Genomic DNA, 13796 nt, shown 5'->3' on the forward strand with positions numbered 1-13796 from the left:
GAGAGAGAGAGAGAGAGAGAGAGAGAGAATTAGAGAAAAAACTTTTCCGAACTTCTCATTCCGCTTTCTGTTGCAGACTTCAGAGTCGCCGTGATCAGTAAGTAATGATCTCATGTAGCAGACCTACAGGCGTCCTCTAGTAACGAGACAGAATGTGCTAACATCGGGATAAATTAGTGAAAGGGAAGAAAGAATAAGAAGAAAGGACTGAAAATCTGGGCTGGATTCCGCCTGTTAGTCGGGAAGTGGCATTTTTCCGCTCGTCCTGACATTTGATTTCTCCAACTAACTTAAGGAGCGGATGAAAGAATGGGGAGGAGGAGGAGGAGGAGGAAGAAGAAAGGCTGGGATGAGGAGCCGGGCTGGAGGAGAAAAAGAAAGGTGTGGAGGAGGAGGGAGCAGACGATGCAGGGAGCTGATAAACCAGTTAGAGCAGCTTTCGCCCGGGGCGGGGGGCGGTGGAGCCGGGAAAATAACGGCGTCTAAAAGGGGCTGTCTTGGAAACCTGAAGGATGTGATGTTTTCCTGTTTTATGTTGTTTTTGAGAAAAAAAGAACCGAGTTCTTAGAATAGTCCCTGAGGAGGGGTTAAAATCCTCCGCCGCGCAAGCCGATCTGTCATGTGGTAATTCGATAATTAGAGTCAAAAAGGTTTTTTTTTTTTTTTTTTTTTTTAAAGGCGACCTTTCTCCAGGACAATTTCTCTTTCTCTACACACAGCAAACAGTGCGTCTCTATTTTTTTTTTCTCCACCTCTCGCCCACCCCCTCCTGTGTTTAGTCAGATGGCCTCGGAGCTTGGCTTAGTATTTTTAATTAGCTGGCGTTTGGAAGCTAAAAGCAGTAATGAATTGTTGATGGATTGGAAGTGGAGAGTCGCTTTGCTGGAAATGTCGGGGCTGGGAGATTGGGGGATGGGCGCGTTAGCAACACCAACCATCTAAAAGGAGCGGTTTTGTTACAGTGCAAGCCTTTCACATCACGTGAGGATCAAGGGCTCAATTGGTTGTCGTGAGAACAAAAATGGTGACAAGCGTATCAAGAAAATACTGATCTGGTCTTTAAAAAAAAAGCTGAAGGTTTCTCCCTCCCCCCTGCAGCCCCCCTCCCCCCGCACGCCCTACAGTGGGCGAAGCTACAAGTTATGAATGTGAAACATTTCTCAGCCATCTAGGATCTCGGAAGTTCGGAAGGAGGGAAATGTAATGGCCACAAGAGCAAAGCAGATGTTTTAAAGAAACAGCTTATAAACCTCTCCTCAACTGATCTCCAATTTGTCGGCTTTCCCAAGGGGGCCAAGGCAGCGGACGCCTGGGGCGCGGTGGGGGGGTGGGGAAGCAGAGTACCTCGGAGCTGCTGGGATTTTTAGGATCCCCCTCCCCTTCATGTATTAAACAAAGAAAAACATTTTGCTAGCTCCCAAACAGGGACTTGTAATAAACACACCATTGTTACTATTTGTGGGGTTGTTTGGGCTGGGTGGGGCTCTCCCCCCCCAACACACACACACCTTCTCTTAATGGTGGGTTTTTTTTTTTCCTTGCCTTTTTTTAAGGTGGAAAATGGTAGTTACAGTCATTACATGTAATGGATGAATATTCCCTAGTTTACTATTAAATTACTGAGCAGGAGGATGTGACAGGAGAGAAATCGGCTTGTTCTACCCGGGTTCCCATTTGCCTGGCTCGGTCTGGGCGGGGGTCAGCTCAGCTCCGGTAGAAAGGGAAAGGAGGGGGAAGGTGCGCAAGAGACCTGACACGGAGGACCAGGGTGTGTAACTGAATCACTCTTAGTCTCCTTTGGGTTAAAGCCCAAAAGGTAATTTACTCTAAGTTAGTCCAAGTGCCCAGTCAAGCTTAATTTGTCTAAAGAAGTTACAAAGTCACCCTCCACTGAATCAAATTCACCCTTCTTGGGCTGTTCTAAATGCAAAGCCAAACCCTGTAACTAGTTCCTCATTTCAATGCATAAAACTCGCACATTCCCCTGCATGAATACCCCACTAAAGTGCTATATAGCGACACACCACGCAACCGTACTTACGGTCTGTATGGGAGCGAGTTGACCTTTTCCTTCTAACTGCATTGAGTGTGTTTGGTTGTAGCCGCTTTATTTTGGAAATTATAATTTCTTCAATTTTTTTTATTAAAGATGGACCAGCAAATGTCACAGACCGTCCCGTGTATTTTTTTTATAAAAATAAAAAAAAACAACAAAAAATAAAGCAAAAAAAAAAAAAAAACAGAACACAGAAATCCCCCCGGTGCACACATACACACACCAAGCTTGTTCTGGAACAGTGGAATCAGAACTGAAACACAACACACGCACAGGGGGAGTGGAGCCAAAGGAGCTCTCAGCCTGTATACCTGAAAGGGACTTTTCTTTGTTCCCAATGCCCTTTCGCACAGGACCAATCAGAGAGCAGCTTTTATGAAACTGGGCTCTCTCATTGGCTAGCTGCTTTCTCTTGGCTACTGTAGGGGGTTGAGATATACACACGTATAAAACACACACTGAGCGCGGGTGGGGGTGCGGTGGGGGGTGGCGGTGGAGACAAAGCGTTTTATTTTCCAAGCAGATTGGGGTTGCAAAACCTCCCGCAGGACGAAGGGAGGGGGAAAAATGGGGCGCCTGTTTCAATTACTACATCATTCACATAAAACACTTATTTATTAAAACACATCTCAAGCAGGCTGCGAAGAGAGGATATCGGTAAATGCAAGTTTGATTGTGTTATCTTGGGGGAAATAATGTGTGTGATCGCTCGGTGGCAGAGGGAAGCCAGCTGAGAGCTACCCGCACAGAGCGGGGACGCCGCGCGGTGGAAACCCAGGCGAGCGGTTTACTGTTCCCCCTTCCAAGTCCCAAGGACTCGGCAACCCAGATCTGCAGCTCCTGCCTCTCAGCCCTTCCCCACCACCTTGCCCTTCCTGTAATCCTTCCCCACCCTCACCCAAAAATATCTCTCTCTCTCTCTCTCTCTCTCTCTCTCTCTCTCTCTCTCTCTCTCTCTCTCTCTCTCATTAAATAAGAAAAATCAGTGGGGAGCGCCCGGTGATGGGGAAACAAGTAACCCTTTTGTTTCCAGGCTTCTGATCTGCAAGCCATGAACTGTGGACCCAGATCACCATTCAGCAAACCCACTGAATGATTCTCCTCAAATTACCAAGGAATCTCTCCAACTAATCCTCTGCGACCTACAGATAGATAGATAGATAGATAGATAGATAGATAGATAGATAGATAGATAGATAAGAAGGCCTGTGCAAACCACATTAACATCTCAAATGAGCCTTATTAAAAAATAAATCGATTTGTGGAAGATAAAATATACTAGGCATATTAACCCCTTAAACAGCCTTTGTCCCCAATTTTTCATTATCTGGATTATCTAAGTTCTTTTCTCAAATCTTTAACTCTTACGGCTGTCAGAGATTCTAAATTCTCTTAATGCTGTGTCCACAACCCACAAACATACAAAATGTTCCCACTTTTATGGTAAGACAAACACAGCTGAGTTAATGGGACTCATTTTCCAGGACAGGAGGCTAATGTGAAAACAGCCCGTTAATATATTTAAGCTAATGTAGTCTTACATATTAAGTCTTTAGAACATAGTTTATTTTTAGGTTTGCGTTGTTATTTTCAATTATTGTAGGAGCTAGAATGTGGGGACTTTAAAGTCACTTAGTCTTTGGGTTTCAAGTAAACCAATTATAACTCAGAGTTTGAAAGATCGGATATTACTGCAGTTTTCAGTTGACAATTGGAGTTTTAGACATGCCATAGCTTACGAAAATGGACACACAAGAGTAAATTGCCTCTGGCAGAAGACAACTATGATGTAAATGTTTGCAGGCGACTTTGTGGATCAATAAAAACATTTATGCCACATGTTATAAGTAATGGCTATTGACTAATGTTTGTGTTTTTTTAATATATTTACTTCATTTTAAAAAATGCCAATTTGTTGTTTCATGGCCCTAGATGAACTAGAGTAGATGCTGCAAAAACCAACAGACTGCAAGTTCTGACCTTGACTGCAGTGAGACACAGAAAGGGATTTCTAAGAGCACTGAGATCATGTCATCTCCTCTCTTACTCACATTGGAGATATACAATCACGAATCCTCAGGACAAACCAGACACCTAGGATCCACTCACCTTCTATTCTGGTAAACTGTACAGGTTTTACATTTATGTGTGGCTCCTTGGTAATGGCACAGTACCTTACAGAAGTCATAACTTTTCTTCTTTTAGAAGTGTGATTCCTCCAAAGACTAACTCACACTTGTGTGCTTCCTGTGTCCCTGGGGTGTTGTCTCCATTTCAGGCTGTGGTTACACCATATGTGACATTAGTTTAGGAAAAAAAAAAAAATCAACTATTATCTCTTAAAACAAAACCAGTTCTCAGGTCACTTAAGCATTATCATCTAGAGGCACTGGGAGAGGGTCAAGTTTTTTCAAAACACCCCATTACTAAAGAAAGCAGGGAGTCAAACCAGATCCAAAATGTAACCATCCAGATGTGTAACTGAACCCCTGTCTTCTACAGCTAAACCTAAACCAATAGTCTTTTTAGATAAACACCATTGGCCAACTTGAGTACATATTTAATTCAAATTATTTTGGCAAATCAAAGCACTTTTTTCCCCATTTTTATGAGTCCCACAGGCCCTTTATTCCCCACTCTGTCTCTTCCACCTCCCAAATTCTTCCAGGCAACTTTTGAATAGACTACTATTGTTATACTGGCTTTGCATGTGTTTGTTTTGCTTGACAAGGGGTGGAGGACAATCAAGAGGCATGTGAGGACTCTCAGATAATGGAAGGCTGAAAGATAATTAGCTACCAGCCTTGACAAGTGGAGTTACTCTCTTACCTCACAAAATTGGAAAGTTTGGCTCTGTTTACAGAACTGAAAATTTTTTATTCTGATTAATTTTTTTTAATCTAATCTCTTTGAGAATTTTATATTTGGGCACATAATTTCCACCTCTCTGTCTCTTCCCCTCCAATTCTTCCTGTGCACTCTATTCCCTTTCAAATTCATGACCTCTTATTATTACGTATATTTCTTATCAAAGTAATGTACCAGGGGGTGTAGTTGTCTTCCACGTGATATCCACTGCACTTCCTTGATCACACCAGTACACTCTTTTAACACGTGGACTTTGTAATTTTACGATTCATCAGGTGTCTATCCAAAGACACGAGAGACGGAGATGTCTGGGAAAAAGGAACAGTGTTCGGAGTTGAGGGATGGGGGAGACATGAGGGTAGTGTAAAAGAGGTAATTAGAGAGTGTCATTGCTCTTCCATGCCCCCCCCCCAAATCAGCTCAGCACTACACATAACACATCGTTAATAAGGAAGTGGAAGAATCCTGCTAACTTGGCCTTTAATCCTTTCTCCCTTTCTCTCTCTCTCTCTTTCTTTCTTCCCTTCTTTCTTTCTTTTTCTTTCCATTTATTTTTTTCCTGGAAAGGGCTCAAGAGGAGGCTAACAGCTTTAGGCAACAACACAGAAAATCAAAGTGATCTTTATTTGTGATTCTTTCTTCTGATTGGGGTTGAATTATTAAAGGCAATCAAAACCAGTTTTATAACCACCACCACCTCTTTTTTTTTTTTCTACAAGCAGTTTACTAGGCCGCCCAGGCTAGCTAGGCACTTGATATTCTCTGCTTTCCCAGTGGTAGGATTATAGAATCCTCATGGCCAGCAGACATCTTTCTTGAGTTTGTATTTACTTGGAAGCAAGTCGAAGCTTTTCTAACTCTACACATAACACACGCTTGGGGGTTCTTGGGAGCTCTCAAGATCAAGAGAAAAACTAGAAGAGAAAATCCTAAAATATAAATTATGTAAGCTTAATTTGCAGGCAAGAGACTTAAGTTAGGTGTAACTATCAATGTATTGGTTACCCACCAAAACTCTAGGGAATGACTCTTGTCCACCTGGAGCCCTTAAGCCCTGGTTGGCTTCTGCTTCCTTCCAGAGACTACGGAGCCGATTAAGGGGACACCCACAGAAGCATTAGAAGGTCTTCCCTCCTTTCACCTACAGATCATTGTTCCTAGTTGATAAAGAGCTTCTGAAAGGGGGGGGGGGGCAAAACAAAACAAACAAACAAAAATACGGCTACACCTTTATACCCTGCATACCAAATCCAACTCAAGTTTCCATTGAGTATTTTTAGCAATATCTATCTGGGGATAATTGTCATAAACAGAGTCAAATACTGCCATTTGGGGCAAACATTTGATAGTGTACATCACCCTAAAGTAACCTTAGACCAAAACAAAGTTCCAAGGGGAAAAAAGAGCTTGTATATAGAACCGTTTCAAGTCCTTGGTAGAAAGAGGTGAGGGAAGAAAGACCAAATGATAGCCCCTGATAGCAAAAAACACATTTCTGACAGGCATCCACAAATACAGACGTTATTCTATACCTTCTAACATTACCACATTAACTTTTGAGGTAGCTTTTATGTCCTACTAACACATTTTAGCCTGAAGTCTCACCAGTTGACCCACAAAGACAGGGAGATTCATGCAGTCTTGACAGCTCTTTGTAATCTAGCTTGGTTTAAACAACTTTAGACAATATAAGGCAACTATATCAAGTGATTTAATATTACAATGAATTTGAATAACAAAAAAATAAAAATATAGGGATATAGTTCCATGGTAGAGTGTTTGCTTTGCCTGCTTGATGGCATTGGTTCAATACCAAGACAGAAAGAGAAAGATGAGGGTGGCTTCTCTCTGTATGCTGGACTAGCTCTTGTTCTTCTGCAGGTCCAGTTGCTTAATGGGGGAAGAAAAGGCAGCAGCCTGTTCCTGCTATGCTTCACTGTGAGAAAACCCAACAAAACAGCACTTCCCCACCCCACCCCCACCCCGTCTCTGTCTATCTCTGTCTTTGTCTCTGTCTCTCTCTCTCTCTCTCTCTCTCTCTCTTCCCCTCTGTCTCTGTCTCTCTCTTATAAAAACACTTGTATAATACTTGCGTTAATAGAACAGCAATGTAGGTAGGTCAGCTTTAAGTGTCTCAAATCATACCTCATCTTGGCCCTAGGCACCAGCAGGGTGGTGTTGGCTACTGTGTCTGCATGGGTGCCCTAGCAGGGTCTGGGATCAGCTAGGAAACTCAGGCAATTGAAATCACATGCCATGAAAGCATTTCTAGGAAAGGAGGTCTCTTTTATGCCTCTGAAGACTGGGTGCATAAAGAAGATCAAAACACAAGCTGCGTTTTTTAGAACTACTTATTGGAGATTGCTGTTGCTGGTTTTATTACAATATGTATTTTACAGATTTAGGTAATAGCCCTGATTTTTCAAATCGACCTCTGTTTAGACACGTTTCACTTTGGGCTGTTTCTTGTCTGCGAAATTACAGTCATTTGCACGTTATTACAGTGAGTAGGAGACAGATTGTATTTAGCGCTGGGTGGGGGAAGGGTTATTATGGGAAGTGATCTGCTACGGTCAGCACATAATTTCAGCCTGAAGAAAATTGCTTCTGAATGGCTGGTCTGTTAGCCAGCCAAGGAATGGTCACTGGAAACGTCTGAAAAATACTTCTGCTTAGTCTGCTTTGTGGGGCTAGCCTCCTTGCCAGAAGGAGAAGCGATGGGGGTGGAGGGGTGTTTGTAAAACAAAATTTAAAAACTTGTAGATGAAATGTAGCTATTACTCTGTGTGAATTTAAAACAACAGGGTAGAAAAACACCAAGTTGGGAAAGGACAAAGGCTGTTGGATACAGCCATATATTCCCCTTTTCTTTGTGTCCTGTGGAGAGAATTACTGAGAGCAGATGGGTATAAGTATAAAAATTTGTGAGAGCGTTAACACATTGATGAATACATCTCTAAGATTTTTCATGTATAAAATGACTGCAGGAGGAAAAAGAAATGCTCAGGACAACTTTGTTATTGAGGGTGGCAGAACACCCCTAACTAGGAAAATACTCGGTATATTTCAAAGGATTTTCATACTTGATGAACTCCACTTTGTTCAGATTTCATAAAGTTGACACACGTTTAATAAAAGCAACGGTGGCGTTCATCAAAACCAGCAAACCCGAATTAGTGATTTATGTCCCTCATGCCTCTCCTAGACAGGTTTTGCATATTCAGCTAGAAGAACTCAGGGAGCCTAAAGTTGATTTTAAAGACTTCCATTTTGCTCAGCTTCTTGGCGGTTGAATGCTACTGTTGTTGAGAACAACTGTGCTTCTTTTGTTTGCTAAACAAGTCTTCCTAAAGGATGAATCACTACAATCATTTGGAGAATATGCAGTAAACAACAGAAAGTTGTTCTGCTATTTTCTCAGGAGAGCATTTCTTCCCCCATCCTCCTGCAGCTCCGCCAGTCTCCAGACTACTAGCCAATCATCGTTATGGAAATGTGGCTCTCAGCCTTCTGATTGGATGGCTCCTGGACCTGGGCTGTTCAGCTTTCTAGGGCTCAACAAAAGCTGACAGGCTAGCCTGTTGGATGGGTCCTCCTCTAATGAAATTATTTTAGTCATTTCTCCTTCTCTTCCTCATCCCCCATTCTCTACTCACATTTGCACACACACACACACACACACAGACACACACACACACACACCCTGTAAAGAATAGAGCACAACAATCTTGTTGGGAAGCTGTTAAACACAGAATGTTAAGATTTATCCTCATTTCTGTATATGATTTTGGGTAAATGTATGTCCCGTGTGTGCAGGTACCAGAAAGGACTTAAGATCCCCTGGAATTGAGGTCACAGCCAGCTGTGAACTGGGACTCAAACTTGGGTCTTCTGGAAGAGCATCAGGTACTCAACCACTGAGATACATCTCTAGCCCCTAAAAATAGGTTTTAATGTACCTCTCATCTAATATGTTCTTCTTGTTTAGGTTCTCACTTTGGGGCCCTGCTTCTTAGAGGGCTCCTACAAAATTGAACAGAACAAAGGAACATTTGCATTTTAGATTTGTAACCATTCTATACCCTGTTCTGAAATGATTTTGGTTAAAACTCTTTAAGTTAGCTAGGCAGTGATGGTGTGCAATGCCTTTAATCCCAGTACTCATGAGGCAGAGGCAGGCAGACCTCTGAGTTCGAGGTCAGACTAATCTACAGAGCAAGTTCCAGGACAGCCAGGGCTGCGCAGAGAATCCCTGTCTTGAAAACCAAACAATATACAAACAAAAAGAGATTGTATCTCGAGGAAGCAGCAGCTGGAAACATCCCTGATGAACACATTCCAAAAACTCTCCTTAATTCTTCCTGGAAGTTAATGCATTTAACCTTTACAGCAGACCAGAAAGCTAAGTACGAGTCTCATCAGATGAAGAAATGGAGATTGAAACCCGGAACCCTGTGGGCGTCACAGCTCTATTGCCTTGTCACAAAACTGTGTGCCAGCATCATAAAGCTTTTACGTTATACTCAGGAGCATTAGAGGGAATGAATTCTTTTCCTGGATGAAAGAATCCAAATATTTTCATATCAAAGAGAAACAAAGTGTCAAAGCTTCCACTAAAGATCTAGTCTGTGTCTGGTACAAAACGCGACACTGATGGATGAGCAGTTATGTGACAACATGTATCCTCTCTGGTCCTAAGATTCAGGAACGTGTACCCAGGCAGGCGATGTATATGTGCACTTGGTTGTCTTACACAAAGAATAACATAGGGTGGGGAGGATGGCTCAGTGGGTCAAAGGTGAGGCTGCAGACCCAAGACTGTTAAATCCAGATGGCACTGCACACATCCTTAACCGAAGCACCCGTGCACTTCTAGGAGAAGCAGAAAGCAAAGCATCTCTTTGAATTTTCAGGTCTGGATTGTGTAGCACAGCAACATCAAGCAACAACTGGAGCAACAACAAAAATGAGACAAAGTAGAAAGTGGGAACTGACTCCCAAAAGCTGCCCAGTGGTCTTCACATACACATTAATCTCACCTTCGACCCCCACGACACACACACACACAGACACACACACACAGACACACACACACAGACACACACACAGACACACAGACACATAGATATATACCATCCTTTTCAAAGAATAAATTATTTCGTAGATTACTCATACAATGTATTATGCCATTCTCTATATTAAAATATGAAAGAAAAGAAAGCTACAAGGATTTGGGGGAGGGGCACCTTTAAGAAGTACAATTTAACCCTTGGCATTGAAAACTTTTTCACATTACCCTGACATAGGGAAGCAACTTTAAGTGACAGTATAACACACATAAAACGTGCAAGCCAGCTACAGATTGCCTCTGAACCCTATCCTGTATTGTCACAGGTTGGTTTTCTTCGTTTGTTTGTTTTGTTAACCAAAGGCACATGAAAGGCTTGCCATGATCTATCTGCTCCTCCAGCATGCAGTTCTGAGACTTAAGGGAACACGTTACAACTTCCTCCCACAAAGTACATCTGATTCAAGAAGTAAAAATGTCAGTCCCATTGGGGGAACTGAGTCAGTAGAAATTAAGAAGTAAGGCCCTGGTATTTCATTGCAGGTATATTATACTTCAGAATAAAGAAAAAATCGGTTATTTAAATATCCTCTATTCACACCATCTTACTCCCTCAAAACATAGAACTGTATAAATGAGGCCTGCACAGTTCAGATGGAGAATTAAATTCTCCAAAGAAAATAGCAAAATAGAGGGAAAGACACTTATATATGCAACATTGAACAGAATTTGACTAAAGGAAGAGAAGAAAATGTTTAATCTTTATACAAAGAGGGCTAAGACATTGACACGGAAAAGAGCACTGGAGATAAAATCATGGTAACAGCTACTGTTCTTAACAAATAGGATATAATTTTGTGAAATAATAATGAGATTATAATACAAGGAGTTGCTGATAAAACTGTTACAGCAGAAAATGGATAAATCATTAAATATAATGAGATTTAACTATCACTGTGAGAGAAATGATATGTAATTAGAAAAAGGAACAGAATATAAAAAGAAAGCCCTGTTTCCACCCATGATTCCACATTCGTAGGAATCTGGTAATAAAGAGGAAATTATCTGAGCCTGTTAATAAATTATAGGCACCATTTCCAGTAATTATGATAGCAATAGCCCTCCTAAATCCAAGCTTATGTTCTATCAACCCTTCATTTTATTTAACAAACACCTGTATAACACCCTGTGCACAGAATTACACCAGATATTTGATAAGTATTAATTCATTTTCCGTGATTAAGTTTGAGCCATTCATCGGGTAATTCAGCAAACCTCTACTGTGCTTTATAAGGTTCTCAGAAGACAGGAGGAGGGAGAAGACATAGTCATCTCTGCCCTCATGATGGTTCACATTTCCTAGGGAAGATAAGATACCCGCCAAACTGAAAAGGAATTGATTTATGGTAATAAGTACAAAAAGTATGACTTTAGGAAGAAGAAAGGCTAGCTTTATCTAAGGAATCAGTCTATGCTCTGGGGAAGCAGCAATTTAAATTGACTGCCATGCTCAAACAGAGATAGAGGAGAGGTCTGGGAGTGAAGGAGATGAACATTGATGTAGAGGATGCAAGACTGGGGCTTGAGTGTCAGCCAAGGCTGGCTGAGTCTCAGAAGTCTTGAAGGAGAATGATGGAGTATAGAGAGAAGTCACATTGCAGAGGTGACTGTTAGGACCTGGCACAAAAGCTTCCTTTGGGAAAAATGGAAGTTGCCACCTGCATACCCGAGGTTCAGTAGTGAACCCTTGGCTCTGTGCTGTGTCAATGGAAGGCATGGCTGCCTCCTGTCACAAGTTCTGCAAAGAGGAGTTTGTGTTAATCACAGGGTGGTGGCCTACCCTGGATAGTAACTATGGGAAACGCTTCAATCTCTTCCACTTCCCAGGCTTTTATTGACATATATAAAAACTATTCTGAAAAGGTCTAAGAGTTAGCAAATGAATCATGCAGTACATGTCTGGACAAGTTTTTAGAAATCAGGCTATTAAGAATGTTTGGTATTAATTTGTTCAGAATGTCCATGTGTACGAAGAGCTCCCCAGGAACCTCTCGGAGTTGGAATGCACTGAGACATCGCTTATGCTAATGAGTACATTCAATAGACAGAAGGAAATCAGGCTGGGGATGTACCTCAGTCAGGAGGGCATTTGCCTCCCGAGCTCTTGATCCCCAGCACTGAATGAAGTCAGTGTGGTGGCACATCCCTGTAATCCCAGCACTCAGGAGGCAGATGCACAGGATCAAGGTCATCCTCAGTGACGAAGCAACTTTGAGGCAAATGTGACCTTTGCCATTCCCTGTTGCAAAAAAAAAAAAAAAAAGACAACTTTTTTTTTTTTTTTTTTTTTTGGACTAAAGAAATCCTGAGTTTAGAAACTCCCAAACCAGAAGACACAAATGCTATAAGAATATTCTACAGCCTAACTACACTAACCAGAGCATGAAAGTGGATGTATGACTGAAAACCTAAACAGTAAGGGCTTTTTGTAAATATATATATATATATTTTTTTTTTTAAGAAAATGTTAAGTCAATAAACAGAACATAAGACCAAAAATGGGTCATCAGAGAATACCAACATGTAAATATAGAGCAAAAAATATAAAGGCTTGAGCAGCCCAGGATTGTGGTACATACCAAAAACCACAATACTCTAGAGGCAGGCAGAGGCAGGAGGATCACTAAAAGTTCAGTCAAGGGCAGCCTGGTCTAAGTGGTATCTGCACCGAGTTCCAGCCCAACCAGAGTTGCCTCAAAAAAGGCCCATCATCATCATCATCATTATCATCAGGGCAAAAAGGAAATATACATACTTGAATAAATACAAAGAAAGGTAGATTTAATCACGAGAGAGGGAGAGAGGGGAGAGGGGGGGGCAGAGAGAGAGAGAGACAGAGACAGAGAGACAGAGATAGAGACAGAGAGAGAAGAAAGAATTGGGAGTGTGTAGTGGCTCCCACCAGACTCATGAGTTTGAATGCTTGGCCCATAGGGAGTGGCACTACAAGGAGATGTGGCCCTGTTGAAATAGATGTGGCCTTGTTGGAGGGGGTGTGTCACTGTAGGGCTGGGCTTTCAGGTCTCCTAGGCCTACGTTCTGCCTAGCGTAGAATTCCAGTCTCCTAGCAGTCTTTCTATCAAGATTAGAACTTTCTGATCCACCAGCACCATGTCTTTCTATAGGCTGTCATGCTTCCTGTCATGCGGCTAATGAGCCAAACCTCTGCAACTGTAAACCAGCCCCAGTTAAATGTTTGCCTTTGTAAGCGTTGCCTTGGTCATGGTGTCTCTTCACAGCAGTGAAACCCTAACTTGGACAGAGTATGTCTGGGAAGTAAACAATCAATGCTTGCACATGATTCAGGAAAATGAAGTCATCTGCAGACGGAAAAGCTTCCGTTGTTTTTCCTTCAGGGGAGTGTTAAAATTAAATGAATTTTAACATTCAGCCTTGCAACCTTCATCACAATGTAATTTTAGAACAGTATGATTACCCCTCCTCCCAAAAGAAACTGCAGGTCTATTTATAGTGGCACATGGGCTTCAAATTGAAACATTAGAAATCACATTTACAGGGATTACATGGTAGTCACATCACAGTTATGACTAGAAAAAAAATGGGGTTGGCAAGATGGCTCAGCAAGGAAGGAACAAGCCCGATGCCCTAGTTCAATCCAGACCCCATATAAAGGTGGAAGGAGAGAATCAACTCCACAGGGTTGTTCTCTATCCTCTCCAGGAGTGTCATGGCATGCTCATACTCCCATACACATATCACACACACACACACACACACACACAC

At 42.0% G+C, this 13796-nt stretch overlaps 1 protein-coding gene and 1 long non-coding RNA gene across 3 annotated transcripts in view; one reads left to right on the forward strand and one right to left on the reverse strand.

Moving 5' to 3' along the window:
* The window catches only part of Znf608 (zinc finger protein 608), a 104878-nt gene extending 102510 nt beyond the window's left edge, over positions 1-2368 (reverse strand). For both annotated transcript variants that reach the window (XM_029471785.1, XM_029471783.1), the window contains exon 1: positions 2042-2368. The gene's annotated coding sequence lies outside the window, so the exon portion shown is untranslated. The remainder of the gene's footprint in view (positions 1-2041) is intronic.
* Positions 24-13796, forward strand: part of LOC115029858 — an 18846-nt gene continuing 5073 nt past the window's right edge. Inside the window, exon 1 of the long non-coding RNA XR_003835416.1 lies at positions 24-97. This is a non-coding gene — a long non-coding RNA (uncharacterized LOC115029858). The remainder of the gene's footprint in view (positions 98-13796) is intronic.

The sequence above is a fragment of the Mus caroli genome, chromosome 18, assembly GCF_900094665.2.
Source record: "Mus caroli chromosome 18, CAROLI_EIJ_v1.1, whole genome shotgun sequence".
NCBI lineage: Eukaryota > Metazoa > Chordata > Mammalia > Rodentia > Muridae > Mus > Mus caroli.